Raw genomic sequence first — 18,667 nt, 5'->3', positions numbered from 1 at the left:
ATGGACTGTGGGAAAGATTTAACGAGTTGCTGAAGCAGATGCTGATCACGATTGTTGAGTTGCAAGGTGGGGACTGGGAGCGATACCTGCCTCATCTGTTGTTTGCATATAGGGAGGTGTTATAGGAGTCCACCGGGTTCTCCCCGTTTGAACTCCTGTATGGTAGGAATGGCCGAGGAGCCCTACAATTGATGCGGGAGACGTGAGAAGTCAAGGGGGACCCCACAGCTGTCTCTGTGGTTGATTATGTCCTAAAGTTCAGGGACAAAATGCAGTCACTGACTGTGATGGTGACAGGAAACATGGCCCAGGCTCAGCCCAAGCAAAAGTTGTGGTATGACCGCACTGCTGGAGAGAGGTCATTTGAAATAGGTGACAAGATGTATGCCCTCCTTCCCGTGAGGCAGAACAAGTTGCAAGCTGCCTGGGAGGCACCATACACCATAGTGAAGCACTTAAACCCCTGACATACCTAGTGAACATGGAAGGCAGGAAACAGAAAAGCTTTCATGTCAACATGGTGAAGGCCCACCATGACAGGACCAAATATGTGTTGCCACTGTGCAGCCGGTTAGAGCAGGGAGAAACAGACCCCCTTTTAGATCTGCTGGCTGACGTACAAGACTTGGACGGCGAAATAAACGTCAACCCGCAACTCTCCCCCTCCCAGAAAGAACATTTACTTGAAATGCTGGGCCCATACCAGCACACGTTCTCAGGTATCCCAGGATGGAGCCGTCTGGCAGTTCACCAAGTAGATTCGGGGACCCATCCCCCCATCAAGCAATCAGCTTATCTTGTCTCTCCTGAGGTGCAAGCAGACATGCAGAGAGAGGTGAGGGAGATGTTAGAGTTAGCGGTCGTTCAAAGGTCCTGCAGTGCATTGGCAGCACCAGTTGTCCTGGTACCCAAAAAGGACCAGACACCTCAGTTCTGTGTGGACTACATGAAATTGAACGCCAACACCACTACAGATGCCTACCCCATGCCTCGCATCGATGAGTTGCTAGATTAGCTGTCGGCCACTAGCCATCTATCGATTATGGATCTGAGCTGGGGGTACTGGCAGATCCCTCTTGCACCTGATGCCCAGCAGAAGTCAGCCTTCATCACCCCTTTTGGCCTCTTTGAATTTATGATGATGCCCTTTGGGATGAAGAATGCAACTGCCATGTTTCAGCGGGCCATAAACGACCTGTTGGAGGGAATGCAAGAGTTTGCTGTTGCGTACCTGGATGACATTGCGGTGTTCAGCCCCACCTGGGAAGAACATCTCAAGCACCTGTCCCAGGTACTGGAGAGGCTGTCAATGGGCAAGTTGACAGTTAAGCCGAGTAAGTGTCAAATCGGCATGACAGAGGTGCAGTATTTAGGTCCCCGGGTGGGGGTAACACCCTGAAACCTGACACGGGAAAGGTGGATGCCATCCTGGCATGGCCTCAGCCTATCACAAAAAAAAACAGGTCCTGGCATTTCTTGGGACTGCTGGCTATTATAGGAAGTTTGTTCCAGCCTATAGTGTCCTCGCAAAGCCCCTGACCAATGCCACTAGCAAGAAACACCAAAAAACTGTTAGTTGGATCCCTGAGTGAGAGAATGCCTTCCAGGCCTTGAAGCAGGCGCTAGGCTAGGCTAGCCAGTGCCCCTGTGCTTCAAGCCTCAGACTTCAGTCGTTTGTTCATTGTGCAAACCGATGCCTCAGACTACAGTCTCGGCGCAGTGCTCAGCCAGGTGGATGAAAAGGGAGACGAGCACCCTATTCTTTACCTGAGCCAGAAGCTCCTGCCCCGAGAGGTAGCCTATTCCACCACTGAAAAGGAGTGTCTGGTGATTGTGTGGGCCCTACGGAAGCTACAATCATATCTGTACGGCCACTCCTTCATAATCATTACGGACCATAATCCCCTCAGTTGGCTTATGTGGTTAATGGTACAATTCCAATGGTGTTTAGGTATAGCAGACTGCCGAGCTTTGGGGTCTCTTCCCTTTTGTAGCTGATAGAGCCTTCTTTTCATGAAATACTTTGCTCTCGGATAAGGCCATGTTTGAAGCCTTACTTCCCCAGTTACGTGTGAAAAAACCATCTTAATAGGACCATGTGACCTAAATGACTTTAGCCGTCAGGAAGCCCACAGGACGCGGCCTATTCAGGGTTTGGTGTTACCTAGACTTGCTGGAGCCAATCTACAGCTGTTGAACATAAATGTAGTATACGTGTCAGTATTCCTGCTCTTACCAGGTCAGATTCTGCTGCCTCCGCTGGCAGCGCATCTGGGACTTCCGGTGCGGCTGGCCGCATTGACAGGGATGGTGTCAGCAGCGTTCATGCGGAGATCCGGCCGCATGATACTCAGACTGTAAAAGAGGGTGGACGCACGGGCTGTCAGCATCACTCCTCTTATGCTCTAAGGAAGCGTGTCAGCTGATCGCCTGTCAGCTGACATGCATGGCTCCACCTCTGGTTCCTGATTGGCCAAGCGGCTTGGGGGCGTGTTTTCCTCCTTACCCGGGCTATTTAAGCTCTGTTCTGACACTTGCTCACTGTCTGCTCTAGCTAACACTTTGCAGTGAAGGCTTCAGACCTTAGTCAGTTCCGTGTGTGGCTTGAACCGGCAGGACCCCGGGGATTCCATACTAGCTCAGCTTATTATATATTGATTATTGTGTTTGACTTCTACCTGTTTTTCTGACTACTCTTTGCCTACCGATTTTGTACCTCTGTTTCCAACTTCTGCCTGATTACTCAGATTTTGCCTGCCGACTCTGTACCTTTGCCAATCTGATCTGTTGCCGACCTCTGCCTGATTAACCACATTGTATTTGCCTGTCGATTTTGTACCTTACCAATCTGATCTGTTACCGATCTGATTTGTCTGACCATTCTCATTATCTGTACTCAGTGTTAGTGCTGCCTTCTACTGACACAGTCTGTAGACATTTCCCGTTTAGGGAACGTCTGATATTTGTCTGTCTGCTAGTGCTCACAAACTAGCAGATCGTTACATTAGAGAAGACCATATCAATATGGAAGAGCTTTGCAAACAAATTCAAGCTCTCACGCTGGCGGTTGATACCGTAAGTGTAATGCTCTGCTCTGCTATCTGCATAGACAGACAGCTTTTTGACCATTTTGTAGGTCTGAGTGCTGCAGGTCCCTGGAAAGGAGAGCTGTCATCACTCTGCAACTTGCTGAGTTGCTGCTCTGGTGAGGAATTTGCATCCACTTGGCATGCAAATTGCTTAGCTGCTTCCTTTGATGGCTTGCAGTATAAATGCTTAAATTGCTTAATATGGCTTGCAGTATAAATGCTTAAATTCTAAATTCTGCATCAATCTGCTTTTAAGGTATGCAACTGTTTCATTTTCCTGGCTGTATGCTTAAATTCTAAATTCTGCATCAATCTGCTTTTATGGTATGCAACTGTTTCATTTTCCTGGCTGTATGCTTAAATTCTAAATTCTGCATCAATCTGCTTTTATGGTATGCAACTGTTACATTTTCCTGGCTGTATGCTTAAATTCTAAATTCTGCATCAATCTGCTTAATTATAAGTGTTAATAATTGGGGCTTCTTCCTGTGTTACCATTTGCCTATTTCATTAGCCACAATTTGCATATCTTTAGACTGGCCCTGCCCCTGTGTGGCTAGAGTCTAGTGTCTAGTATATTCACAGCTGCTATCAGTCTGCTTGTTAGCATCAATCTAGTCAGGGATATATTAGCAGATCATATAGTCAGCATGACCTTGGTCAGCAGTGTATACATTTAAGGGTATAAATTTAAAGGGTATTAATTTTAAGGGTACTTTAGACAAACCGAATTATACCAGAATTGAGCCAGAAGGGAACAGAAGTGAACTAGCACAAAATTCTGGGCTGCTGATTTACTACACCCTGCATTGAAAGACCTTCAATACCATATTGAACATTCACCACCTAAACATACAGCCAGCTAAATTTAAGCACTGCACACCCGCTTACCAAACTGCTGATGGTTTCACCGTGCCTCACCAACCACACTACTGCTGATCTTCACTGGCTGCTCCACTGCTGAACTCCCCACCAACTGATCCATCGCCGACCTCCAGACAAGCTATTTCATTACCATCCAGACACCCCATCTACCAATCACACAGCTGGATTTTTTTTTATTTTTTTTTTTGCCATCATTGATGTTCTGCCAACTTCACTGCTGATCTCCTGTGGACTTCTCCTTACCAGATTGATTACTGATGCAACTTTGCTGAACCCCTTCAGCCACATCATTGGTGACATTTACCTCATTTTGGTCTAACTGCTGTCCCCCTGTCTATGCTTCCACTCTCCACACCCCATCCTACCTTATCCCATCAGTACAAAATGTTTCCTCCTGTTCACTCCCTTACCCCTCCACCATTTCCTAGCCATCTCCCTCCCCATCTCGCTCTCCCCCATCACCACATGCTCTACCTCCACCTCCTTCTACTCCTTGTCCCCCTTCTGTTTCCCCGCACCCTCTCCCCTTCTGTCCTTAGACTCCCTTTTGGCCCTCAACCCCCATGCACCTCCCTTCCCCCCCCCCAAACTCTACCCACACACCCCCTTGGCATAACCTTATTCCGATCCACCCTACCCCTAGGCATTCGCTCCCTGTTTCCTGTGGCCTCTGGAATGCCAGGTCCACCCGCAATAAGCTGCTCTCTGGAAATCGCTCCCTCCAGCCACCAGACTCGCCCCCACTTCTAATACCTTCACACAAGATTTCAAGACTCACCCTTTCATGGTCACATACCCCCCTACACCAGCACCATAATATGTTCTGTTAGACACCCTCTCAACAGATGCACCTATTGTCTCCACCCCCACCCTTTAGATTGTAAGCCTCTGGCAGGGCCATCTCCCTTAGTGTTTCCAGCTTGATTATGCAATTTTACTGACAATCACCCCTCTTGTGGACTAGAACAGGCTCTATTTTGACCTATGACACTGTATTATCAAATCATTTGCATGATCTTGTTTTGTTGTGAGTTTCCTGTATGTCTTACCTTGTATGTTAACCCATTTATCTATTGTGCAGCGCTGCGTAATATGTTGGCGCTATATAAATGCAATAAATAATAATAATAATAATAAATAATAAATACCATTTCCTCCCAGAATTCCCTGCTGGTCATGATGGTTTGTTCCTGCTAATTTACCTGGAGTCTCAGCCCTCTGCTTATTGTTTGCTAATATTGCTATCTTAGGGCTCGATTCACAAAGCGGTACTAACCCAGTTAGAGACTTTAGGCGTGATAACTATTGCACCACGCTGGTGAAAAGCCAGTTTAGGCGTGATAAGTTTAGGTGTGATAAGTTTAGGTGTTATAAGTTTAGGCATGCTAAGTTTAGATAAGTGTAGATAGCGTGCAAAGTCCCGCACGGAAAGCAGCGGCATTAAACTCTATGCGATGTGCACCAGACTTTGCTAGCGCAAAACTTTTGTTCAGCTGTGCACTGCGGTGCTAACGCAGTTGGTGCTTAAACTTATCATGCCTAAACTTATCACACCTAAACTTATCATGCCTAAACTTATCACACCTAAACTTATCACACCTAAACGTATCATGCCTAAACTGAGTTTAGGCATGATAAAGGGCTTTTCACCAGCATGCTAACTGTTAGCAACGCTTTGTGAATCAGGCCCTTAGTGTAGTTAATTCTTGGGGAGTGCTCCTTGTATTCCTATTTAGTGCAGTCAGTTTGTGTATAATTTGTACTGCCTATTCTGTCTTGTCTTGTCTGTGCGATTGCACGGTCGCCAGCGGTTGGCGATGGTGAATCGTTCTGTCTTGAACCTGGATCGCATCCGCCTTAGCGGTAGTGGCGGTGGTTCCTTCTGTACTCTGTCTGGGAGTGTAGGCCAGAGCTGCGGTTGCTACTGGTTACTCCTTCTGTCTGTCTTGTCTGGAATAAACGCTTGCTTTAGGCTCGGTGAGGTAACCGTTTAGCAAGCGTTCGCGTTCTCTATTCATTTTCGTGCTACATTGGTTAGTTAGGGTTGGCGCGTTTTGTCTCTGTTGCGCTTCTCGTGCAGAGACCGCGCCATTAGCGTGTTTTGTCGCTGTTGCGCTTCTTGTGCGGCGACCGCGCTTAGAGAGTGCGTTTGTTATTTTCCTTGGCGTTCTGATCATTATTGTTTGCTGTGTCTTTCTTACTACACTTATGCTCTGTCTTTATTCGGTCTTGTGTCGCTGTTAGCAATCGCCATTCTTGCGATTGCCTTCTCACTTGGTTTTCGCTGTTGTGTATTCACCGTCGCCAGGTGGCGACTAGATTGGTGGACATACATACATTCTGTCTCTGTGCTCACTCTCTTTCACTTGGGGCCTATCTTGGCCCATATTGCTGACCCTCATACAATTCCTATCTGGCATCTGTGGCAGTACAGAGGCTGTTTTCCTCTGCACTCCACAACTCCATCTGCTGGTGGGAATCCCCCTCTACAGGTGCATTGCACCACAGCTGGGTTCTGTTATTTTATACGCTTGTGGAGGATTTCCGCAGTGTCAGCGCGCATCTTGTGCGCTGACCACGGAAATAATTCCCCAATCGTTACAGTATGACCAACCAAACCGAAATTCCCAGGGTAGAGGGAATTTCCGATTTGTACCATTTTTCTCAGGTTTCATTACACAAAGCAAAAGCATATGTGGATCCTATTATAGGCAGAATTATACATTATATTAAAGCAGTAAGAAAATCTATGCATGTTCCTGATTCCAACCCGTTTGAGTGTTTCCTTGATATCGGGTTGTTTGAGCCTCCATTCGCTCTGTGGGAGATTGGGGCTTTGATTGAGGAGTTCGAGTTTGATTGGAAGGCGTTTTGCGATTTTTACATCGCAGAAAGCGAAGAGATTCTTAATGCTTGTATCGATTCTGTGTACACTTTGATTGAATCTGATGAGTGTGACGATGTGAGAGAACGCGGAAAAGCCGCCGCGTGTGCTGACAGCAAGGCGGCTGATTCCGCGTCCAGCGCGGCGGTTTGCACGCGGAAGCATGCGTCTGGTAATCTGAAAGAACGCGGAAAAGCCGCCGCATGTATAGACAGTAAGGCGGCTGGTTCCGCGTCCAGCACGGCGGTTTGTACGCAGCAACGTGCATCTGGTGTGGCTGAGTCTGTTAGTTCACATGGGTTCAGGAATATGCGCGCACGCGCTGAGAGGCAGAACTTTTGTGATGGCCAAGGAGGGATCAGCTGACCAGGCTGGTCAGCTGACCTCAGAGCCGGTAACCATTGGTTCATCACTTAGGGGTGGCGACAGAGAGCGCTGCTCTATATATAGTTACTGCTGGCCACTCACAAGTTGTCTGCCATTGCGAATGCTGCGTGGAAGTGCTCAGACCTTAGTCAGATCCAACAGTGTGTTTGAGCCGGGAGGATCTGGGAATTCACACTGAGCCAGATTACTTCTTGTGTTATCATTCTGTTATACATCAGACTAGTTCCAGGGTGTAGAGACCACGGACCTCACACCCAAGACTAGGGAACTTGTGTTATCATTCTGTTATACATCAGACTAGTTCCAGGGTGTAGAGACCACGGACCTCACACCCAAGACTAGGCATTGTTTGATATCTGTTATGACCTGTTGCTTTCCTGATTATTCCTCTGCTCTCTGATTCGGTACCACGCATATCTGATATTCCGTTGCCAGGCCCTGCCTGCCTTGGATACCGAATCGGTTTTCTGTCTTTGTGCTTTGTCTGTCCGTGTGTTGCCGACCTGGCTTGCCCGACCTCGAGAGCTATCTCTCCCCTTAAGAGATAGTCTCCAGATCAGTCAGTGACATCCACCTTCAGGTGTCACTCACTCTCTGGTCCTTCCTACCTTCAGCCTGACTTCACCCCTTGAGGAGTCTCAGGCTACTGGAAGGTTTCTGTACTCTCTAAGAGCAGTATTGCCCATACTGCCTAAGATCACATGCTCATCAGGTGCGTTACTCAAAGTCATACTGTTACACCAAACACTCACGATTATATACAGGTGTCCAGAGGTTAGTACTATATCTGTATAATTGGTGATTCTGCAGATCATCCATAATTAGGTATATATCTGCATTCTTGGTGATACTGCAGATCACCAATAATCAGATTCTCTCTGCGTGCTGACACCGATCTTTACAGAACGGCAGACCAAACCCAAATGGACGCACTCAACAGCCGTCTGAATGCACTCACCACCTCGGTGGAGAATTTCATCCAAGTGCTGGACAATCATCAGAACCAGATCAATGCATTGTCTGGGTCTGTGCAAGTCCTACAGACGACTGTGGATACAGTGCGATCTCCTCCAGGGACAGACTTACAGTACGTATGCCTGTGCCCGAAAGGTTTTCTGGCCACAGATATGACTTTCAGAACTTTAGGAATCGAGTGTTATCGTACTTTGAGTTGAGACCTAATTCTTCAGGAACCTGTAACGATGGGTGTCAACACGCAGAGAGAATCTGATTATTAGTGATCTGCAGAATCACCAGTAATGCAGATATACACCAGATTATGGATGATCTGCAGTATCACCAATAATCCAGGTATGTCTAACCTCTGGACACCTGAGATATGAGTGTTTGATGTAACAGTAGTACTTTGAGTGATAACCACCAGAGGAGCTGGAGGTAAGAAGAAGAAGGGAATTCACCCCAGACTGTGGGTGAATCCCTAAAGGCTAAAAGCTCCCTAGGAGAGGATCCTAAGCCTGGTTGCAGGATGCCCTGCTGCTAATAGAACAAGCTTGCCCTTACTAGATGTGAGATCCTAGCTCTCAACACCCTAGTGGTGGGCTAAGGTAAGAAAGTACACAATGCTAGTCTTGGGTGTGAGATCCGTATTCACAACACCCTGGAACTAGTCTAACACATAACATAGAATGATACAGTATCCTAGACTTGGGTGTGAGGTCCGTAGTCACAGCACCCTGGAACTAGTCTAGAGCATAACATAGCATAGACAGTATCCTAGGCTTGGGTGTGAGGTCCGTAGTCACAACACCCTGGAACTAGTCTAGAGCATAACATAGCATAGACAGTATCCTAGGCTTGGGTGTGAGGTCCGTAGTCCCAACACCCTGGAACTAGTCTAGAGCATAACATAGCATAGACAGTATACTAGGCTTGGGTGTGAGGTCCGTAGTCACAACACCCTGGAACTAGTATAGAGCATAACATAGCATAGACAATATCCTAGGCTTGGGTGTGAGGTCCGTAGTCACAACACCCTGGAACTAGTCTAGAGCATAACTTTGAGACAGTAATCTAGCTCAGTGTGAATTCCCAGGTCCTTCCTGGTTCTAACACACTGTAGGATCTGACTAAGGTCTGTGTGCTAACACATGAAGCATTCGCAATGGCAGACAATGTGAGACTGAGGGACGAGTGCTTATATAGTGCAGCGCTGATCAGCACCGCCCAGTCCCTTCCAGCCAATCCGCATCTGCCCCGGGATCAGCTGACCCGCGCCGTCAGCTGATCCCACGCTGTCTCCCATAAAGCTTCTGTCTCTCCGCGCGCGCGTATTCCTCATCCTATGTGCACAGGAAGGCTGAACAGCGTCAGACACACGTTGCCGCACATAGACCGCCGGGCTGGACGCGGAAGTAGCCGCCACGCCGTCAGGGCACGCGGCGGCTGTTCCGCAATCCTTCACAGAACCGTAGCACAAAGAATTACGTTTATTAAGACTCTATTGTCAGGAGATTCCCAGACCTGGGCATATAATCTCCAGCCAGGGAATGAGGCTTTAGCCTCGGTTGAGACATTTTTTTAAAGCTATGGCTATAATTTATGATGATCCGGACATTACCTCTACCGCTGAGCGGAAGCTCAAGACTTTACGACAGGGCAGGGATCCAGTTGAAGTTTACGCAGCTGAGTTCAGAAAATGGGCAGTTTCAGCTAGATGGGGCTCATTCGCACTTCTAGACTGTTTTTTTGCCAGGGCTGTCAGACGCGGTCTCAGAGCTAATGTTGGGTCATCCTGAGCCGAAGTCTATCGATGAGGCTATTACGTTAGCAGTCAGGGTTGATCGCCGCCTACCTTACCAAAGACAGACTCGGGGTAGGAACAATGTGAGATATGTGTCCTACGCTGCGCCTCCATCTGTGTCATCTCCACCCGTTTCGCCTCCACCGGAACCAATGCAGCTTGGTCGGTCGAGATTGTCCTGGGTGGAACGGAGGCGCAGAGAGACAGAGCAGCTTTGTCTATACTGTTCAGAGGGGGGTCATAGAGTGCAGAATTGTCCCAAAAAGTCGGGAAACGATGCCGCCTAGGTGTAGTCGGAGGTAATACCCTAGGCGCGCAGTCGTTACCTCTAGATGATAAACGTTTGCTTCTCCCTTGTACCGTAGCTTGGAAAGATAGGACTGAGACCACTGAGGCCTTCATTGATTCTGGCTCAGCAGCCAACTTTATGGATTACGAGTTTGCTAAGAAATTGGGGATTCCAATTTCCCCGTTGAAACAACAGATTCTCCCCCCTGCAGAGTAACCACCCTCTGTCTCAGACCCCAGAGTTAAGGGTCACGGTGGGGGTGTTACATAAAGAGGATTTACAGTTTCTGGTTTTGCGAATGACAACCTCCACGATCATTCTTGGTATGCCATGGTTACAACTTTACTCGCCTCAGATCAATTGGGCTACAGGTCAGCTAACGAGCTGGTCCACCCATTGCTATCATCATTGTCGCACGCGCTGAGAGGCAGAACTTTTGTGATGGCCAAGGAGGGATCAGCTGACCAGGCTGGTCAGCTGACCTCAGAGCCGGTAACCATTGGTTCATCACTTAGGGGTGACGCCAGAGAGCGCTGCTCTATATATAGTTACTGCTGGCCACTCACAAGTTGTCTGCCATTGTGAACGCTGCGTGGAAGCGCTCAGACCTTAGTCAGATCCAACAGTGTGTTTGAGCCGGGGGGACCTGGGAATTCACACTGAGCCAGATTACTTCTTGTGTTATCATTCTGTTATACATCAGACTAGTTCCAGGGTGTAGAGACCATGGACCTCACACCCAAGACTAGGGAACTTGTTTTATCATTCTGTTATACATCAGACTAGTTCCAGGGTGTAGAGACCACTGACCTCACACCCAAGACTAGGCATTGTTTGATATCTGTTATGACCTGTTGCTTTCCTGATTATTCCTCTGCTCTCTGATTCGGTACCACGCATATCTGATATTCTGTTGCCAGGCCCTGCCTGCCTTGGATACCGAATCGGTTTTCTGTCTTTGTGCTTTGTCTGTCCGTGTGTTGCCGACCTGGCTTGCCCGACCTCGAGAGCTATCTCTCCCCTTAAGAGATAGTCTCCAGATCAGTCAGTGACATCCACCTTCAGCCTGACTCCACCCCTTGGGGAGTCTCAGGCTGCTGTAAGGTTTCTGTACTCTCTAAGAGCAGTATCGCCCATACTGCCTAAGATCACCTGCTCATCAGGTGCGTTACTCAAAGTCATACTGTTACACCAAACACTCATGATTATATACAGGTGTCCAGAGGTTAGTACTATATCTATATTATTGGTGATTCTGCAGATCATCCATAATCAGATTCTCTCTGCGTGCTGACACCGATCTTTACAGACGAGTGTTTTGTGGATCCGGAGATTTGTGTGTGGCAAACGATATTGGATGAATTGCACACACACACCAACCAATTGACTCCAATAAAGAGACACCGATATCGGATGATTGTTCCTGCCTTTTTGGGGTAAAGCAAGTGAGTTTTGACACTGTGCGATCTGAAATGAATGAGTGTGTTACTGTTGTTTACACCTGTGTGAATTCTGAATGATTTTCTTCTGCTTGTGAGGAGTTTAAATTTGTGCGATCTAATGCCTGTTTCTCAGGTGTTCCTGTGAGCCTGCCCTGTACCATGAATGAAAACATGATGTCCACTCGCACTGACATTTGTGAGTCCCTTTCTTGCTCTGAAGAAAGTACTGACTCTCCACCCTGTACTCTGGATGAGTCAATATTGCCTTGCATAAAATCTCCTGCAGTGACCCTAGAGGCTCGTCTAGGTATTGCTACTATTCTCACCTGTTTTTCTGCTATTTTGGAATAGCAGTCTAGTTTGACTGCTATGCAGAATTCTGGGTACAGTGAGATTAGAGTCAGGGAGTCAGTGTGTGTTCCAGTAGATATTCCTGTGCATCCTGTTCATGAAGATGAAATTTAGTTTTAGTGGATTGTAGAATCATCCCTGGGACATTTGCTCTGTCTGCAAAATGTATTTGATGTTTTGCCCTGTAACATGGATGTTCAGAATCCTTGATTGCTTTATCAGAAAACTTGGGAAATGATGCTCCTGAAGTTTTGTTTGATGTTCTGGAGGTCTCCGAGTTCCTCCCAAAGGGTGAAGAACTTTTAGGAGGTGCCTCCTGCCCCGCAGGGCCGTCTGAGCTGTTGCCCACTTCAGTAGGCATTGCTGCTATACTGACTACTTTTGCAGCTCTTGTGGAGCTTCAGTCATGCGTAGTCAATGATGAGTTCTGGTTGGATACAATTACAGTCGCAGAGAAAGAAAACGGTCCGCACTTGTCAGTGACGTTATCCTTTATTGATTAAGGACGGTTAGTCCGAAACATGTCAGCTATGTGATGTGATGCCCTGGATGTTTTGGATATGTCCATCAATAAAGGATAACGTCACTGACAAGTGCGGACCGGTTTCTTTCTTGTGACTTTTGGAATTGCTGGCCAGGTCGTGCACTGTCGTGGGTTTTGGTGGGATGCAGCGGTGTTCACTCTACGCAAGTATCCTGTACAGTCGCAGAGACTTCTAAGTCTGAGTCCAAGTCTTCTTTTGAAAGACCAGTACTTGTGACCACTACTCGTGATGATTCTCTGCCCGGTCCTGGTTTTGGTCTTGTCGTGACGGACTCTGAGGTTGGCAGTTCCTCGACATGTCCTGAGGTTTCTCTTGTGCTAGTGTACCCCGATGCGCTCTGTGAGCCAGAGTGCCCAAGTGTCTCGGTTACCAGCATGCTCAGATGTTTCCTCGGTAGAGACATGTTCTGATGTTGCCTGCCTGCCTGCATGCCCAGAAGTGGTCCCTGAAAGCCCTGATCTTGATGGTTGTCCTGGTAATCCTGAATCCGGAATTGTCATAGGTTCCATAGGGGTTCTTGATAGTTCTCCATGTGAGCCTGGTGAACGTTCTGGTCTCTTGGGATCTCTGCGGAGCTTCAAAGTGTTCTGGGAGATCCTGGGAGAAATGTTTCTTGGTACCCTGGATGGGATCAACAGTGGCTTCTCTGTTGAAAGGGACACTTCGAATAGGTATTGTGGCAGGTTTGGTATTTTTGGACGGTCCCTGGAAGGTGGTGGGTATTGCTCGGAGAGTGTAGATGGGTTCTTCTCTGGCATTCACAGTTCTGATGGGTGTTACGCGAAGACTTGTAGTACTGATGGGCATGTTTCGGTGGCTTCTGCTTCCGACGAGGTCGGTTTCGGGAGGATTGACTCTGACCTTCATGAGTGTTCAGTAAGATTTTTTTTTTAAATATCAGTTTTGAGAGCTGTCTGGAAGCCGTCCCTAGAGGGGGGGGGGGGGGGGGGGGTACTATAATGATCTGCTCTGCTGTCTGCACAGACAGACAGCTTTTTGACCATTTTATAGGTCTGAGTGCTGCAGGTCCCTGGAAAGGAGACCTGTCTTCACTCTGCAACTTGCTGAGTTGCTGCTCTGGTGAGGAATTTGCATCCACTTGGCATGTAAATTGCTTAGCTGCTTCCTTTGATGGCTTGCAGTATAAATACCATTTCCTCCCAGAATTCCCTGCTGGTCATGATGGTTTGTTCCTGCTAACTTACCTGGAGTCTCAGCCCTCTGCATATTGTTTGCTAATATTGCTATCTTAGTGTAGTTAATTCTTGGGGAGTGCTCCTTGCATTCCTATTTAGTGCAGTCAGTTTGTGTATAATTTGTACTGCCTATTCTGTCTTGTCTTGTCTGTGCGATTGCACGGTCACCAGCGGTTGGCGATAGTGAATCGTTCTGTCTTGAACCTGGATCGCATCCACCCTAGCGGTAGTGGCGGTGGTTCCTTCTGTACTCTGTCTGGGAGTGTAGGCCAGAGCTGCGGTTGCTACTGGTTACTCCTTCTGTCTGTCTTGTCTGGAACAAACGCTTGCTGTAGGCTTGGTGAGGTAACCGTTTAGCAAGCGTTCGCGTTCTCTATTCATTTTCGTGCAACATTGGTTAGTTAGGGTTGGCGTGTTTTGTCTCTGTTGCGCTTCTCGTGCGGAGACCGCGCCATTAGCATGTTTTGTAGCTGTTGCGCTTCTCGTGCGGCAACCGCGCTTAGCGAGTACGTTTGTTATTTTTCTTGGCATTCTGATCATTATTGTTTGCTGTGTCTTTCTTACTACATGTAATGGATTGCGGAGACACCGCGGCGCGGTCTGACAGTGAGGCGGCTTTTTCCGTGTTCAGACCGGCGATTTCTCCGCAGCAGCATGCGTCTGGTTTGTCTGAACCTAGTAGTGCACACAGATGGAGAGCTACGCGTGCACGCGCTGCAAGACAGGCTCTTTATGCCAATAGGAGAGGGGTCAGCTGATCGGGACGATCAGCTGATCCCGGCATGGCAGGGGATTGGCTGAAGGGAACTGGGTGGCGCTGAGGAGCGCTTTGCTATATATACTCCTTGCCTGTCAGTTGCTGGTTGTCTGGCGTTGCGAATGCTTATGTGTTAGCACTCAGACCTTAGTCAGATCTTTCAGTGTGGTGGAACCAGGAGGACCTGGGAATCCACACTTAGCCAGATTACTGTGTTACTATTGAGTTATACTTCAGACTAGTTCCAGGGTGTTGAGACCACAGACCTCACACCCAAGATTAGGGATACTGTGTTTCTATTGTGTTATACTTCAGACTAGTTCCAGGGTGTTGAGACCACGGACCTCATACCCAAGACTAGGGATACTGTGTTATTATTGAGTTATACTTCAGACTAGTTCCAGGATGTTGAGACCACGGACCTCACACCCAAGACTAGGGATACTGTGTTATACTACAGACTAGTTCTAGGGTGTTGAGACCACGGACCTCACACCCAAGACTAGGCTTGTTTGATATCTGTTATGACCTATTGCTTTCCTGACTCTCCTTCTGCTTTCTGATTCGGTACCTACGCATATCTGATTACCTGTTGTCAACCTTGCCTGTCCCTGGTTACCGAATCAGCCTTCTGTCTCTGTACCTTATCTGCTCGTGTGTTGCCGACCCGATCTGTCCGACCCTTCTGGCTGTCACCCGCCCCCTGGGTGTTCAGTCCATCTGCAGAGACCCCCTGTCTCTCAGAGGGACCTCTCTGCAAACCATTAAGGGACTCATCCTCTAGGAGTCCGTGGACTGCAGTAGAGTCTGACTCTTATGGTTAGAGTCATCTGCTCCTCAGGTGATTCTACTCATTACTGTTGCACCAAACACTTACACGTTTTCAGGTGTCCAGAGGTTAGTTATACTTGTATTATTGGTGATTCTGCAGATCATTAATAATCGGGTATAAATCTGTATTCTTGGTGATACTGCAGATCACCAATAATCAGATTCTCTCTGTGTGCTGACACCGATCGTTACAGAACGCCAGACCCAAAAACAAAATGGACGCACTTAACAGTCGTCTTGATACACTCACCACCTCGGTGGAAAATCTCATCAGAGTGATGGACGGTCAGCAGGCCCAGATTTCTGCTTTATCTGGGTCTCTACAGGTCCTTCAGATGACTGTAAATTCAGTGCGATCTCCTCCAGTTACAGACCTGCGGATGTCTGTACCCGAAAGGTTTTCTGGTCATAGATCTGACTTTCAGAATTTTAAGAATCGTGTAATGTCATATTTTGAACTGAGACTTAACTTGTCAGGAACAGAGGTACAGAGGATTATATTTATTAAGACCCTATTCGCAGGAGATGCTCAAACCTGGGCATATAGCCTGCAGACAGGGCACGAAGTGCTAACATCAGTAGAGGAATTTTTTAAGTCCATGGCCATAATTTATGATGATCCAGACATTGCCTCTACTGCTGAGCGGAAGTTAAAGACCTTGTGTCAAGGCAAGGATCCAGTAGAAGTCTATGCAGCTGAATTCAGAAAGTGATCAGTGTCAGCTAGGTGGGGGGCTTTTGCATTGCTAGATTTTTTTTTATCAGGGCTGTCAGACGCAGTTTCAGAGTTGATGTTGGGACACCCTGAACCAAAAACCATTGAGGAGGCTATCTCTTTAGCAGTACAGGTTGATCGCCGGTTGCGGTATCAAAAGCAAACTCGTGGTAGAAACATGGTCAGATATGTCTCTTATGCCTCTCCTCCACCCGCCTCGCCTCCACCAGAACCAATGCAAATTGGTCAGTCCAAGTTGACGCGGATAGAGAGGAATCGCAGGAAAACAGAATAGCTCTGTTTATACTGTGCAGAGGAGGGCCATAGAGTGCAGAATTGCCCCAAGAAGTCGGGAAACGCTGCCGCCTAGGTGTAGTCAGAGTTAATACCCTAGGCGCGCAGTCTTTACCTCTAGATAACAATCGTCTGCTCCTTCCCTGTTCTGTCACATGGGAGGGTCAGACTGTTACCACTGAAGCTTTCATTGACTCTGGTTCAGCGGCTAATTTTATACATTACGAGTTTGCAAAAAGATTGGGAATTCCCATGCTCCCATTGGATCAGCTGATTCTGGTCACTGCTGTAGATGACTCTCCTCTGCAGAGTAGACATCCCTTGTCCCGTCCTCAAAATTTGAGATTCAGTGTTGGGGTACTGCATGGGGAAGATCTGCAATTTCTGGTCTTGCGTAAGGCAACCTCTACCATCATTCTTGGCATGCCCTGGTTACAACTCCACTCCCCTCAGATAGACTGGGTTTCAGGTCAGCTAACGAGCTGGTCATCCCATTGTTATCATCATTGTTTGGCGAAGGTAACCATGGGTCATACCAACATTTAGGTTGAAGGGGTGCCAAGACAATACGCAGAATTTGCTGACGTTTTCTGTCCCAAGTCAGCAGATAAACTTCCCCCCCACCGTGCCTTCGATTGTCCCATCGATTTGAGATCTGGTTGTATGCCACCCAGGGGTCACCTCTATAACCTGTCTGGGCCTGAGAAACTAGCTATGCAGGAATACATCAGAGAAAACTTGGCTAAAGGGTTCATCCGTCCCTCCCGTTCACCAGCAGGGGCAGGTTTCTTTTTTGTAAAGAAATAGATGGAGGCCTCCGTCCTTGCATTGATTATCGAGGCCTAAATAAGATCACAGTGAAAAATCGTTACTCTTTACCCTTGATTGACGATTTGTTTACACAGGTGACCAACGCCAAGATTTTCTCAAAGCTAGATCAAAGAGGTGCATACAACCTAGTGCGTATTAGGGATGGTGACGAATGGAGGACGGCCTTCAACACGCCCGACGGGCATTACGAGTACCTGGTGATGCCCTTCGGGTTGTGTAATGCTCCGGCCGTCTTCCAGGAGTTAATTAACGAGGTGTTCAGGGAAGTGTTGGGGAAGTTTGTCCTGGTCTATTTGGACGATATACTGATCTTTTCATCCAATCTCACTGAACATCGCAGGCATGTCAGGTTTGTGCTAGAAAAGCTAAGACAGAATCAGCTTTATGCCAAACTGGAGAAATGCCTCTTCGAAGTAACCTCGGTTGCCTTCTTGGGGTACATCATCTCCACCTCTGGTCTTTCAATGGACCCAGGGAAGGTCTCTGCTGTCCTGGAGTGGCCGCAGCCTGTTGGACTGAAAGCACTCCAGAGATTTCTGGGGTTTGCCAACTATTACAGAAGGTTCATTAAGGGCTACTGCAACGATTGTGGAATTTTTGACATGAGCACCTATTTTGGCACCCAAATGACCTGCTTTAGGGAAGGGGGGGGGGGGGTTGGCACACTTTGGAGGCTCTCCTGGCAGACTCAACTACTCAGCTACAGCCACTAGGCACACAAGCAACACTGACTGTAACCACTTTTTATATGAAGGAGTCTAGCCCAAGGTCTCCTCCCTAAATAGGTGTTGGCTGGATGGTGTAATGGTTAAGGGCTCTGCCTCTGACACAGGAGACCAGGGTTCGAATCTCGGCTCTGCCTGTTCAGTAAGCCAGCACCTATTCAGTAGGAGACCTTTGGCAAGTCTCCCTAACACTGCTACTGCCTATAGAGCGCGTCCTAGTGGCTGCTGCTCTGCCGCTTTGAGTCCGCCAGGAGAAAAGCGCGATATAAATGTTATTTGTCTTGTCTAGTCTTGTCTTGGCTTACTGAACAGGAAGACATTCAAGATTCAAACCCAGTCTGTGTTAGAGGTAGAACCCTTAACCATTACACTATCCAACCACTGCAGTCTGTTTTGTATAACTTACTTAAAGAGAATCTATATCGAAAAAATGTTATGTACATAAACATATCAGTGTAACGATTGTGGAATTCTCTCCGTGATCAGCGCACAAGACGTGCGCTGACACTGCGGAAATCCTCCACAAGCGTATAATTTGAGGGAACCCAGTAAAAGGTGCAATGCACCTGTAGAGGGAAATTCCTGTCGACAGGTGGAGCTGTGGAGTGCAGAGGAACAGCTCCTCTGCCCTGCCACAGACGCCAGACAGGAATTGCACGAAAGGAAGAAACCCAGGGCAAGATAG

General features: G+C 47.8%; 1 protein-coding gene across 4 annotated transcripts in view; it reads right to left on the bottom strand.

Annotated features, from left to right (window-relative positions):
• The window catches only part of NOX1 (NADPH oxidase 1), a 2,086,008-nt gene that overhangs the window by 1,380,775 nt on the left and 686,566 nt on the right, over positions 1-18,667 (bottom strand). The window lies entirely within an intron of this gene.

This window comes from Hyperolius riggenbachi, chromosome 8 (assembly GCF_040937935.1).
Source record: "Hyperolius riggenbachi isolate aHypRig1 chromosome 8, aHypRig1.pri, whole genome shotgun sequence".
Lineage (NCBI taxonomy): Eukaryota > Metazoa > Chordata > Amphibia > Anura > Hyperoliidae > Hyperolius > Hyperolius riggenbachi.
The sequence above is the reverse complement of the archived record's forward strand: the minus strand, read 5'-3'. Positions and strand labels throughout refer to the sequence as shown.